Consider the following 14,847-nt stretch of genomic DNA (forward strand, 5'->3'; position numbering starts at 1 on the left):
CGTTCGGCGCTAGATCGGATCTTCCGCGATTTGAATCGCTGCGAGTACGACTCCATCAACCGCGTTCTTGTAACGCTTCCGCTTAGCGATCTTCAAGGGTATGAAGATGCACTCCCTCTCTCTCGTTGCTAGCATCTCCTAGATTGATCTTGGTGACACGTAGGAAAATTTTGAATTATTGCTACGTTACCCAACAGGCCAGACCCGTTTCTCGGCGTCGCCGGACGTGGGCTTGTTCGCGCCGTCCACACCGCGCCCCGCGGCCGTCATCGACCTCTACGTCACGCCTGGGTCCAGCAGCGGCGGGCGGCTGTCCGTCAGATGCAAAGAAAGCACGCACGGGCACCGTTCACGGGCACCATGCCGGCCCCCCGCATCTTGTTTGACGGAATGCCAACCCCAACGCCAACGGTCGACGACCCCTTCCACAACCAGTACATGGAGGACATGATCTTCGAGGGTGGGCATGGCCGTGCCTATGACCCCGAGGAGACCCAAAGTCAGGATGGCCGCGCCCAGTACGTCCCCAATGAAGAGGCCGGCGACCGTGCTGACTACGACCATGGTGACTCGTGGCATGAAGACGATGACATCTATGTCAAAGGTGATGGTGATGAAGAAGAAGAAGAAGAAGAAGGCAATGACGTTGATATTAGTGGCGCGCCATTGTTCATCGACGAGCTCAGCCAAAGAGCGGAAGCACAAAAGAAGAGGAAGAGCATTCGCACGGGTTCATATACACAAGATGAGGACAAGTTGATTTTCCAAGCTTGGATGGAGATTAGCCAAGATCCGAGGACCGGCGCGCAACAAAAGGGCATTGTTTTTTGGACGAGAGTCCACAAAACATTCCATGAAAGGAAGATGTTTGAGCCCTACCAAATTACAAGCAACCGTGGCATCGGCTCGATTCAAAAGAGATGGTTGTTCATCCAACAAGAGTGCAACAAGTATTGCGCTGCATTTGAGAGCGTTGAAGCACGGCCCGTGAGTGGTCTCGGCGTTGGGGACATGGTATGCTCTCCTCTTTCTAGCCCTTTCCTTGCTACGGCCATGAGACTTCGGCCGTGTATATGTTTGCATGTTCACTTGTTGTTGATCATGTGGTGTAGGCATTTCAATCTTTGGAGGCATTCAAGGCCCGGCACAATGACAAGCCATTCACTCTTACGCATTGTTGGACGATCATCAATAATTGCTCTAAGTTCAAGGACCAATACCGTGAACTACAAAGGAAGAGAGGCAAGAAGATGGCCAAGTTCGCCGGAGGTGGAGATGGCGAGGCGTTGAAGAGGCCGAGGGGCAAGACCAACTCCAAGGTTGACGACATACGTGATGCCTCATCCATGGCCTTGCATGAGACTTTGCATGGCATGATGTCCCAAAAGGATGTGAGGGACGAGAAGAAGAGGCAAAGCAAGGACGAGCAAATGAAGCAATACCTAGACCTTCAAAGACAGAAGCTTGAGATGGAGGAGGCGGCCAAGCGGAGGAAGATCGACATGGAGGAGACGGCCCGGCAAAGGCAGCTCGACATGGAGGAGGCGGCCCGGCAAAGGCAGCTCGACATCGAGGCCGACAACGTCAAGGCCAGGCAGAGGCAGCTCGACATCGAGGCCACCAATGCCGCCACCAAAGCGAAGGAGGTGGCCCTTGCGATCATGAGCGTGGACTTGTCGAAGATGAGCGAGAAGACGAGGGCCTGGTTCGAGGCCAGGCAGAAGGAGATGCTTGACGCCGAAGGCCTGAACTAGGTCGTCCGATCGGCGTCGGCCATTCTTTTTTGGAGGCTGGCATGGGTGCCGCCCGCCCGCTGGGCCACTGGCAGTGTGCCGGCGAGAAAACATTCATTCTGGAGGCCGGCTGTGTTGCCGGCCGCTGGCTGTGTTGCCGGCGAGGACAACTATTTATTTTGGAGGCTGGCTGTGTTGCCGGCCGCTGGCTGATGCCGGCGATGGACGTGTAGGCCGCTGGCTCTGTTGCCGGCGTGATGAACCGGGGCCGCTGGCCTGAACTAGGGCTTGGCATTTGAAACATTGCTTTTGGTTATTTAAATAGACGCGGACAGAATGGGGCAAATGGATGCGGCCGCGCGCTGGGCGCACGGCCACCGCATCCCAGGACACGCCCGGACACGACCCTAAATCCCTACCCAAACGGACAGAATCCGGACAAAACGGACGTTCGTTTGGGATCGCGCGGTGGAGTTGGCCTAAACAAGGCTGTCACGTACGTCGCCGACACCGATAGCGAACTTGACCGGCCATTTCCATAGCGGAAAGAAGATAAAAAGTCGGGTGGAAGGGGGGGCGCTCCTGTACGTCGCCCGTAGGGCAGCTGAATGGACACAACGGCTGCTTCAGAGCATCTACACTCGCCCGCCTCAAACCCGTCTCAAATGTACGTTTGGACGCGTCATTTGAGTGTTTCAAACCTGCCTCAAACACCCAGGCTGTTCGGCGCCCCTCATATCCGCTCAAATGTAGGGTGAATATGGGGTGGCACGGGCCCGCCCGGGCTCGTCCGTCACGACAGTCCGGCCCGCCACCGACTTCACGCCGGTCCCATAAAAAAACCCAATCTGTCCCCTCTTCGAACCCTAACTTACTCCACTGCTCTCTCTCGCTCCGTTCCCTCCTCTCCCCTTTCCGGTTTTGATCAAATCCGGCTAGATGTCGAGGAGGAGATGGCGCTCGGCATTGCGCTGGACCGGTCGAAGGTGAACACCGGGGGGGGGGGGAGATCCGGATCTACATCGTCGCCGCTCCCGTGCTGGCGCGGCGGGGACGCATGAGCAGGCCCCTCCCGGCCCATACCGTCCCCTTCCCCCGTTGGCCGCTGCTCCACGCGGGCAGCGGTGGATGCTAGTGCCCACACGTGCACGCCTGAATTGGAGGCGCGACGCGAGAGACAGCGGGCAAGGGAGTGGGCCACGATGGAGCAATCTGTGCGCCCTCGCCGCGGGTTGTCGACTGAGCCCGACGAGGAGGAGCGGGTCCTCGCATGGGTCTACCGTCGGTCACTGACGGCGGCGGAGATGGATGCTAGCCGCCTATGGAGGAAGAACGCGAAGGCGGTCCGGCCTGCCATTGAGTAGTCAGGTGGCCAAGCTGAAGCGGCAGCAGGATAGGGTCGTCCACCGGATGAAGGGGCTCATCGTCCTCTCCGACTCCTCGTCCGACGATGGTCACGACCATAACTCCACCTCCTCCTCCGACGACCAAGATCCACCACCCGCCGCGAACGCCTACAGCCGCGCCGGCGACTGGAAGGGTAAAGGCCCGGCAAGGAAGTGGTGATCCCGGTCCTCCTCCGTTTATATTATCGTTTTTAGTTGTTAAAGTTAAGAATTTGTCTGGCGATGAAGTGTGGTGATCTTTTGGATGATGTAGCGGCTTTATGTGCATTTTGTTGTCCATTTGATGCTGATTTCTTTGCCCGTTATTTTAACACATGGAGTAGTTCATCATATTGCATATATAGTATGGATATAGGGTGCCGAATATAAAATATGGGCGCGTCCGCAGGCTTTTGATGGACCAGATTTGCTGTCCGTGGTGCTCTCATGCTTCCACCGAAAAGCGAAGCAGATTCTCCGAACGTACGCCGCCCCGCCCGGGCAAGAGAGTGGAGACGTTGTTGCATACGTACGTTGCGTGGACATGGATGCATGCATCAATGCATGCACCGGGATAACTATGGACCGTCGTCATATGTGACCATGCATGGATTCATCTCATAGGGACAGCCCCAGAGAAAAGGTCGTGTGCGCAAATATTGTCCAAAAAAGATGAGTACAACGCTAGTAACTTGACAAAGAAAATGGTACTCCCATCCGATCCAGAATAAATGTCGTGGTTTTAGTTTAAAGAGGAAGTCTAGTCTTCGTTTGCAAAGGTACGTCCGTGCTTGAGACATACAGCTAATGCTTCATTGTTCTAAGCTTTCGCTCGATCGACCCTGTCACTGTGTGGTGTGCACCGTGCACGCCGGCGTATCATGTAGGTAGATAGACCAGTAGTTGACGTGCCCGGCCATGGTGTGTACGTCGTGCTCCGAGCGCTCGATCGAGCTCGTCGTTCTCTTTGATTCGAATGGAGAAGCATTCGATCAAGCTCGTCGTGCTCCCAGCGATCGATCACGTGAGTACTTCAAGCTTAGTATTCTGTTTTCTTTTAAGTAAAAAAAGAATGGCTAAATGTAAGTCGCCTGAAAAACAAATTTGAGTCACTCGTTTTCGTTTCGGCCGCTGGATGGAAAACAAGCGGTGTAGATTGCTTCTTCAACCTTCAGACCTCCTCCTTCTTCTTTCCCCAACCGCCAAACGTTCGACCGGCCGATCCGCTGGCCACCACCGCCCGTGGCCGGTGGTGCCCGCGCTGCCCCGCCCTCCCCTGAACCTCGTCCCACCACCATGCTGCCCCCCCCCCCCCCCCCCCCCCCCACACACACACCACCACCACCACCACCACCACCACCACCACCACGGCCATCCCTATCCTGGCGATGACCGATTTTTCTTCCCTTCAGTCGCCTTCCTTCCTTCAAAATCGACTGACCCAATAGCTAAAGTCAGTCGACTGATATTTAGCTACTGTGAGCTATTGTGAGTAAAGAAAAGGCAAACAAGCAAAAGAAGTGATGAAGACTGAAGAGTCGTCCTCCTTGGTTCTGGTACTTGTCTAAACAAATACTCCCTTCGTCGTGTAAGTTAAAGCACTTATTTTGAGGAGTACGTATACATAGTCTCTGCACATATATCCATGAGTACGTTCAGTTCACCAGGACACGGCCATGCTGTGATCATGGTCTCGACTCTAGAAATTCGCCAGAAACAAGCCGCTTCAAAAGTTGCCTTTCTGAGCAAGTTGCAGACAGAATGGGATTGATGATGCCATTAAAATTTGTGTTGTAGGAGTACTATATAGGACTAAAGCAGCTACATTAACTGGACCCCTTTTTGGGCATCAATTCATCATCACACAGTACGACTGTAGATGCTGCTAATCTAGCACTGGATTCAGCTCCCGGGAAGATATGAGAGAAAAAAATTTAAGGACCAAGTGGACAGTGGGGGTGTACTCCACTACTCCTACAACCGTGAGAGTTGCGACCTGCGACCTGTGTGCAGTGTGTTGCTCTTTGAATGGAGCTGGTGGTTATGGACTTATGGTACGCAAGGTGTGGTGCATTTAGAGGATGATCAATTGATGTCGTTCACGCCTTGCAGCTACCAGCAGCGTGGGCTACAAAGAGTTGGATGGACGGAGTTGACGTAAACAGTTGGAGTAACACTTGCAAGTTGCATTTAGTTTGGAAATTAGAACACGCGGCTGCACATATGAAGGCAAAGTTGCGTATGAATGGGACAGCTGAACTAGCTGTTTCCCCCTATAATCTTGTGTTCCTTCCGTGATCAACATCTCTCTCGCAAAGATAGGTATGCGCCTCCTATGTTGCCAATTCAAACCATTTTTACACAAGCCGTAAATAAATTACCCGATGCATTGCCAATTTCGTGTTTCAACCGCCCACATACCCTGAACGCAGAACAGTAAACCAAGTTGTCTCGTACGTCTCCGGCAACGATCGATCGATCGATGGCGACCTGTTTGTACTTGGACGAAGAAAAGGTCTAGCTTGATTCCCAGCGAAACGGACACACTCCACCGCGGCCAGAAGAAGAGAACACACACGGCAGAAACCACCGAAAAGCGCATGCAGCAGGTTCATTGAACGTACGCCGGCCGGGCGTGGGCGGTTGCGCCGTTGCGGTCGCATACGATCGTACGCCGCCGTCCAATGCATTGTGCTTGTGCATGCATGAATGGATGGCTACTCGCAGCGCGACGAAAACAGCTGTTTTCTGAGCTCAGGGCATCTTAAAGGTTACGTGCATGCATCATCACAAATGCATGCGTGAACTGCAATGCCTCTATGACAGCCCACGCTAGGTCGTTCCTCCATCGTCCTATCCTGAAACAACTCATGGATTCATCTAAGTATATTAACCTAGATGTACCGATCCATGGATTCAGCTCACCAGGACGTCTCCAACTGAAGGTCATATGCATGTTCATGCATGTGGTCCGAGGAGATGAAGAATCTAGGGATCAGTGCACGCAGGGTAGCAGCAACCTGACTGACAGCGAGATTATATTTGGTACTTCTATTTATTTTTTTCCTCTTTTTTGGAGCGGGCCTTGTATGGTGGCATATCATATGATTTGTTTTATTAGACGATGGAAAGGAACCTATCTCTGCGATCAAAGGTAAAACACTGATATAGTAGCATATCGTACATATATGATTGATCATCATTGTTGATAGTACTGTCCGAAATTTCACTAGAGATATTTTTTACATGAACATCTTGGCATATTTCTGAGACCGAAAATCCTACATCCACGTGATCTTACGAAGCATCTACGTAATCTTCCTAATTAGACCCCCCCCCCCCCCCCCCCCCCCCTCCCAACCAAATCTGCTCACCTCAGCCTTTTCGTAAGTTACTTATACATAGATGTAGCAAAGCTCGAGACAGAGGGGTTGGCATTCCAAAAAGAAAATCAAAACCCGGCATTGTCTAGTCCATATGGCAGATGAATCAAGTGGGTTCCCTCGTCATGCTATAGATTGCTTTGTATGGTGACATATCACATGATTTGTTTTAGATAATGGAAGTAACATATAGTTGGTTGCTACTACTGCCCAAAATTCTACTAGAGATATTTTTGACATGAAAAGCTTCTTGGCATATTTCTGAGACAGAGGGGTTGGCATTAAAAAAATCAAATACCCGGCATTGAATAGTCCTTATGGTGCTAGATTCACGCAACTTAATAATTACTACAACAGCTCCCTCGTCGTACTAAAATATAGTACGTACTAGTGGGGGAGTAAAATGTACTAGGCCGATCCATCTGGCCTGGCCTGGGTTCAGATCACCCGGACAACCCAAATAAAGGACTACGTACAGACCAAGAAGATGAAGCTTCCAGCACTATGCCAGTACACCATTTTTTTAAACAAATTTTACTGTAACTTGCCTTTTTATGGCGGCTATGGCAGCAATTATAGTGGTACTCTGTACGTATTATTTTGCCTAGCAAGTTGCGAGAGCTCGAGAAACAGCTCATCACATCTCATTGTTCATTGTTTACGACGAAGACCAAGTTGCCTGTCCTTTGGTCATGATCGTACTCTCACCGCCGCTTCCATTTGGGATGAGCTCCCGATACAGAGCAGGGGTCGGCCCGTAGATTGAGAGGTCTCGGTCCAAAGCTGCTCGGTTCCATAACACAAGTATGCAGTGGCAAGGTGTCGCCCACGGCAATGACGACGCCTGATCAAATCAGGGGCGATCCGTCAAACCAGGCATCAGCCCTCAGCAGTCCTGTTAAGTTATTCAGGGGATGTGCGCAGATGCAATGGATCTTCCATGTCAAACGACAACGCATCGACAAACTAAAACCAGCTGATTTCCTGGCCGTTTATCATTTAGCGTGGCATGTCCGGCCGTCTAATAGCATTGTCATATGATGGAGGTTTTGCGGTCCAAAGATGCGGCATGTGTATAGATTATGTTCTCCGTAGACCTCGTTGAATAATAATAATGCTCTCTTTTTTGACGGTGCTACGGCGGGCTTACGCCAGCTTGAACCATTTTTATTATATATAAGAGAAAGATACAAGACATCAGGTACAACAGAAAGCAACCAACACACACAAGAAGGCACAAGAAAGAACAGAAGAAGAACTAAAAAAGAGCTACGACAAGCAGCCAACACCAAGAACTTAGCACCCAACACCACTAGTTGGAACGAGAAGAGCGGAAGCAAGCTTTGTTGAATCAATCGAAAGGAGATCCGTCACCGAGAAGACGTAGAGAAGAAGTTGCCGGCTGCCCTGCGATCACTCTGCACCTTGAAGAGCTAGGAAGTCGCAACCACTGTCGAAGGGCATCCCACTGCCTAGCCACGTCGTGGCAAAGAGAGCTACGGACCGTGCCGAAGGGCAATGTTCCACCGAGACAGACCCTGCACCTCCTCTAGGCCACACCACGGCCACCATCAAAAATAGAGAGAACCAAAGCACTATGCCAGGCAACAAAGCCTCAGACGCCGTCGAAGGGCACCGAACACCGAGACCTCATCGTCGCCACGAGCCCCCAAGAGATAAGGTCAACCATCAGCACCGAGGTGACCAAGGGATTGGTCGCCGCCACAGATTACTTCCACCGCCACCACCCTGCACACCAACAACCCAACAAACACTCCAATCCAGACATCAAGCTGCCAACCGCGGATCAGTGGCCCCCAAAAACAACGCCCTCAAGGGGGAGAAACGACATCGAGACGCCGTCGTCGTCCGATCCAGAGATGGATCTGAGGCTTTCGCCCGGGGCACACGATTAAGAGGGTAACAGTAGCTTCCCGATGACGCCTTCAAGAAGGGAAACGGCGCTCGAAGGCGTCACCGTCATCGTTGCCGACAAGATCGACACAAGGCTTTCGCCTGAAGCATCCCGTCCCCGTCATCTCCGTTGAAGCTGACCGATGTGCCCTGCAGCCCGAGACCTCCCCGCCCTCCTGCCAGTCCACGGCGAGCGTCCCCACTAGGACTAGCATGAGGCTCCATTGACACAGAAGCTCACCTCGAGCACCTGCACAGCCGGAGTCAGGTCGTTGTCGGCTGCCACCTGCATTCAAGCCCTTGCCTCCAACCACACCCCACCACCACCGTAGTCAAACTCTGTCGACGGCATCCACCGCCGACCCCCTGGTCGTGGCCACGAACGCCGGTTGGCCGGGTGAGTTCAGGAAAAGCAGATATGGGCGCCAAGTAGCATCCCACACCGGCTAGACTGCACCCCCGCACGACCATGCAGCCCGTGCGCGCACACCGCGCCGCCCAACTCGTCTGCCCTTCGCCACCTGCAAGCCGGCGCCGCGCCTGACCGGCTCGCTGGATCCAGATCCAGGTCACCAGGTCCACCGGCCGCCACACCGCCGCAGCACAGCCGCCCGCCACCGCCTCGCAACCACCACCGTGAGGCAGCTCGCGCCGGATGAGACCGCCACCGACCACGGCCAGATGCGCCACCGGCAGAGGGCCTCGTGTCGCCGAGCCCTGCTACCTGGATTGAGAGAGACGCCCCGCCGCCGCCGTCCCTGGGTCCAGCGCGAGCTTTGCCGGCGGAAGCCTCTGGCGGCGGCGAGATGGGAGGGGGTGGGGGGAGGGGTGGTGGCGGCGCTAGGTTTTCGCCCCCGAGTCGCCAGAGCCAGGCGACACGGGGGGGGGGGGGGGGAGGGGGGATGCTCTTTGGCGAAACGGATCCGAATGAACCAAAACAGCTCCAAGCAGCGGCTTCGGAATCGTCGAGGAAGATGGCTCATAAGGCGTACCACTTTTCTTTTTTTTTGCTTGTTTGTTTCAGATGTGTGTTTGTTTGTGTAGAACGGCAAGAGATGCAGATGCATGCACCTCAGCGCCATGGCCGGCTAGCTATATCACTGTCATAGAAAAGGGAAACGTTTGTGATCCCTGTGCATAGTTTTTGGAGAACCGAAACTGTTACCAGTGCAGCTTACCTGGACCTGAACGACACGCGCAGGATTTAATTTGTACTACTGTTATGACTGAACGCGATTCAGTGTTCCGGACGACAGCTACGTAACGCATGCCACCACGCTGTGATGTATACACCTCATTTTGAGCAGAAAGGCATCGCATATGTTGCATGTTTAATCGTTGGCGTCTTCTGAACCACAAGAATGATATAGAGTATATTCTCAGCAATTTTTTGATGAGTGCTTGATCTTTTTAGCAGATTTGCTATGTCGATTGCTTTTTAAAGCCTCGGTGAACCGAGATTAGGTTGTTGGAGTATTTGGAATCAAAGAAGTGAGAACATTTTCAGAAGGGAAGCACAATGATGAAACACCTATAAATACGCAACTGTTCTGCACCCAAGCTTACATGAGCTCCATGGCTTGGTGCCTCCTGATCTGGTTGCTAGCTGGTGATTCCGGTCTTCCGATCTGGTTGGTCTCCATGGCTTGGAGTACGATCAAGACAAGCATGCGAGGCTGGTGCATGGATGCTTACGCACACAGACGGCCGCTTGTGATGTGCACTTGCGTGCAGATGACGGCCACCGACTAGTTGCAGCCCATGGTCCTGCCTAGTGGCCTCGCTGATTACGGTCGCCACTGAAAGATCTTTGCGTGAGTTTCATCTCTGCAGATCAGGTGGTTAACTTCGATGGCGAGATGCAAACTATGGATGGAGTCTTGATGCAGAGGGATAGTTGTGTGGCGATGATAGTTGCTGGAATTATGGATAAGTGGTGGCGACAACACCTGGATGACTTCGATGATGGTGTTACTTGAGCACCCGGTCTCGAGCTCCGGGGTGAAAGCCTAGGTCTGACCCAATTTTGGTATACCTAGCAATGGCGATGTTTTACATCGTTACCTTGTTGAAGGCATTATTCGGAATGCTCGGACTGATTCTTCAGGGTGAAAGCCTAGATTCTAGCTTTGGGTGGCTGGATCCAGTGATGGTGACATTTGAGTGTCGCTCCCTTTCTGAAGGCGTTGCTGTTGAAGAATCTCGTCGTCCGCGTGCTGTCATGAGATGGTCGGTGCAGATATGGTCATTGTTATAGTTTGCCGATCGTTGATCTGATCACTTTGGGGCATTTATTTATTATTTTTTTCTCGCCTACGTATAGCTTTGGTCTTATATGACTTAGCTATTTACCGGCGTGTTTTTGCATGCGTGCGTTGGTGTTGGCTGTGTGCATCCTAGCTATGCAGAGGCCGGGTGTGTGCTCATTGTGTTTGTATCCTCTTGATGCTCCATTTTGAGTTAATAAAGTCCACCCTTTATCGAAAAAAAGCTTACATGAGCTCGGATGAACAATAAAATCCAAAGAAAATAGTAAAATATTTTTAAAAAAAGATGATTTTTTTGCAAGGAACATTGATGTCTTCTTGACATGAGTGCAAAATTCCGCTATGAAATTACATTCGTGTAGGTGTGGGCAAGAAAAAAAACAAAATCGATGCTCCAAATAGCAATGGATGTGGAAAAAACATCAATGTTTCATGTAAAAAATATCTGTCTTTTTTGTAAATAACATTTTTTTTTGCATTTTACTGTTTATGATAGTTCATGCTCGGGTGCAGAACACTACTTTCGCTCAAGCAAGATCTTTCACTTCTAGAGCACAGGACCAAACAGAATCACTTGCCAGCTTTAAGGATTTGGTGGATTCACATTTATGATGATGATACCAGAAAACTTTTTTTTATCCGAAGATGATACCTATAACTAGATTCGATAGCTTCTTGCTCTTTTAATTGTTTTTGTTTCTTTTTTTGTGCATATTACTTCCTCTAGCCTACCAAAACGTCTTATAATTTGGGACCCAGGTAGTACTTTACAATTATTAATAAATGTTCTATGGTTTGCAGTAAAGAAAACGATCTTAGTCTGGGTAAAATTTTGCTTCTTTGTTGTCGTGCAACAAAGACGAATGATTCATCACCAAACACTCAACTGAGCAATGAATGGTTTCTATTTGTTTCCACGACTTTATTTTTCAGTAGACATTGTGTGAGTGTGTGCGGTGTGGTGTGAGTGTTCATGCAAATATTATTCGGGGTCTCAAAACTAAGTTGTAAAAAAAAGTTGTACTGATAGAATTTTTTTTGTTGAGGAAATGTACTGATAGATTTATGATCCTAGATTAAATGAAAGTTATCTAAATTTGGTTGTCAACGATTGCTCTCTCTAGTTTCAACTAACTTAGCTGAAACCAAAATTTATATCAACGGGTATTTTTTTCAAAAAGAACATCGAAAGAACCTTCTTATATCTAATGTTTATCAAGGAGAACGGAAGCCAGTACAAATGAATGACAGTTTGACAGAAAAATAACCATAAAGAAATAGAAAGAGGTGCTTGCACTGAACATGCTGTCGTGTTCCTTCAATTTTACGCCACTCGCAAGAGCTTAAAATTGCATTGAACAAACTGTAAGAGAAAAGGACACCTGCAAATGTTCATGCTATCCAAGGCTTTAAAGACTACAATAGCCACACACTACTAGCAACAAGATCTAGTAATCGTTGAAGCAACATTGGTTGGAGAAACACCCCAAGGGGTGCAACCTTTCAATCCTTCATCGCGAATCGAGAGGGTTGGAAAATCGGACTTTGCCGCGACAGAACAAACAATCTGAAAGAAGAAATTGGACTAGTTGCAACAAAAGCCAGCCAACAGCTACCCACGATCTATCAAGATCTTAAAAGAGTCAACAAATTTGGCAGTATCTCCTGCCTCCTTTCACCGGCTCCAGATCGTCGCCACTACCTCTCTAATACCGCTAGGGAAACGATACCTAAGGAAAAGAAAGACCTATTAGAAATAAGAAAAACGCTGGCACGAAGAGGCCTCCCACATCAAGACGCCCCTTCTGCGATCAGCAAGAGGAGACGATCAACCACCTCCTAGTTACCTACGTCTTTACGAGAGGAGTTTGGGATAGAGTCTGTGCAACTTTGGGCACTAGAGATGGCGCACCTACACTAGGAGACTCACTGCAAGATTGCTGCATGAGGACAGGAGCTCACGGTCAACATGGCAAGTCGGAGCGTGATATCCACTTACTATGTTTATGGGAGATTTGGAAACATCGGAACGATTTTTTTTGATGGGGCAACATCATGCCAGCAGTACGTACTCCGACGCATTGTGACCAGGAGCAAGGTATAGAGTATAGTAGGACTTATGGGTGCGGAGCTGGACAGTTTCCTCGCGATGGCATCATTGTGGGTGAGTGGCGAGTGAACCACTTAGAGTGGATTCGGCGTGGCCTTCCTTTAGGCATGTCATGTAAAACCAAGGTTTTGGTTACCGAATGGGGCACTTTTACCGAGGGGGACTGGTAAACGTGGTTACCACAGTTACCACGAAATTTCAAGAAAATTTCGAACAAAATTTATAATTGAATTTTGAATTCAAATTCTTCTAAAATAGATATAGATAGCACTTGAACTTATATTTACCATAAAAGAGCTACTAGCTCAGTGGAACGTTGTCTACGCGTATGCTATGAGGTGCTGCCACACTTTACTATACATTGAGCGTTTGAATTCAAAAAATTCAAAAATCAATTTTTTTGCTGGAAATGCCCATTTACCCAGGGGGACTGAAATATGCGGTAACCATGGTAAATCTCAAAAATTCAAGCGGTAACCAAAACCCTGTGTAAAGTTATGTCACCGGGGCTCCTCCTCCTTTCCTCTCTAATACTCCCTCCGTCCCAAAATAAGTGTCTCAATTTTGTACTAACGTTAGCACAAAGTTGTACTAAAGTCGAGACCGTTATTTTGAGACGGAGTGAGTATATATGATACGCACACGTGTATTCAATAAAAAACTAAGAAAAACAAAAGGGACGGGGTCACCGCTCCTCTGTCTACTGATGAGGCCACCGGACGGAAAAGGGAGGGGGGAACCGAGGCGGTGGCTAGGGTTGAGGTTGGGCATTTTATCAATTCCGAAAACCTTATTTAGGGCAAGATTGAGAACTTAGGGTCACTGCTTCTTTGTTTCAAAAATGTAAAGGAAAAACTTGTACTCCTATATTCTTTCCGGGACGGTAAACCAAATAGTCTTAGACGCGAGACATTATTTAAAAGGGACATTTACATTTTTTCCCCCTAACTTCGCCCCGACCTCATTTTACCCCTAAAATAAAACGGTGCTCAACTATACCCCTCTTCCATCTATGACGCTAATGAAAATACCCCTCCGTACCCTTTCCGTCTGGTCAAAGTGCTTTGACCACGTTAGGTAGTTATTCTGGACATCTTTGCCCTTCCTTCTTACATGTGGGGCCTGCACGCATCTCTCCAACCCCATCTCATTTCCCCCCTTCTCTTCTCTTCTATTCTCTCTCGCGACACAAACCCTAACCCTAGTTCATCGATTTCCCCTATCGCGGTGGCTACCGAGGGCGAGCTCGTGGATCCAGATGCGGAGGCGGTGGATCTGATTGCCCCGCTCATCGTCAATCTTTAGAAGTGGTAGAAGCGGCGGCGACCAGACGGAATGGCCGCTGTTCGTGGTAGCGGCGGGGGCGGCAGAGCAGAGAGTTCGCAGACCATGGCGGCGACTACAAGGGCGGTTCCAAAGAGGGTATGTCTCTATGCACACTCATCATTTGCTTGCATGCGCGCTTGTTTAGGGTAATTTCGTCAAGGGCTCCCGTGCTTGTGCTCTGTTCATGAACTTGCTTTTTCTTCTGAATATTTTCCGTAGGATGGACCCAGCTAGAGCGTTTAATCTGAACTGTAGAATGGAAACAAGTGTGTTAGGCAGTTCTGGTACCAAAGGATCTGGCACAGGATTTTCTTTCCCATTGGTTGTTGACTGTACATCAACTTTTATCAAGTTTAGAAGTGCTATATCAGAGAAATATCCATGGGGGTTATATGATGCTGTTGAAATTAGGTATTGGGACATGGCAAATACTTCTTGGGTGCTTGCCCAGTGTGATGATGAGCTAGCTATCATGTTTGGAACATATGCAGAAAGTAAGTCAGCAGAGATTGAAATCAATGTAATACAGAGAAACAGAGGAGAGATTGAGAGGAGAACTACTAGATCACAAGCTAACAGTTCTCAAGCTAGGTGCAGCCAGACAAGAGGTAGGGGTAGAAATGTAGGTGGGAGAGGAAATGCAGGTAGCAGAGGAAGTTCTGGTGAGGTTGGGTAGAGGTAGTTCTGGTGGTAGGAATGCAGGACCTTCAGAGGCTAGTTCAGTACATG

Source organism: Triticum aestivum, chromosome 7D (genome assembly GCF_018294505.1).
Source record: "Triticum aestivum cultivar Chinese Spring chromosome 7D, IWGSC CS RefSeq v2.1, whole genome shotgun sequence".
NCBI classification, from domain to species: domain Eukaryota; kingdom Viridiplantae; phylum Streptophyta; class Magnoliopsida; order Poales; family Poaceae; genus Triticum; species Triticum aestivum.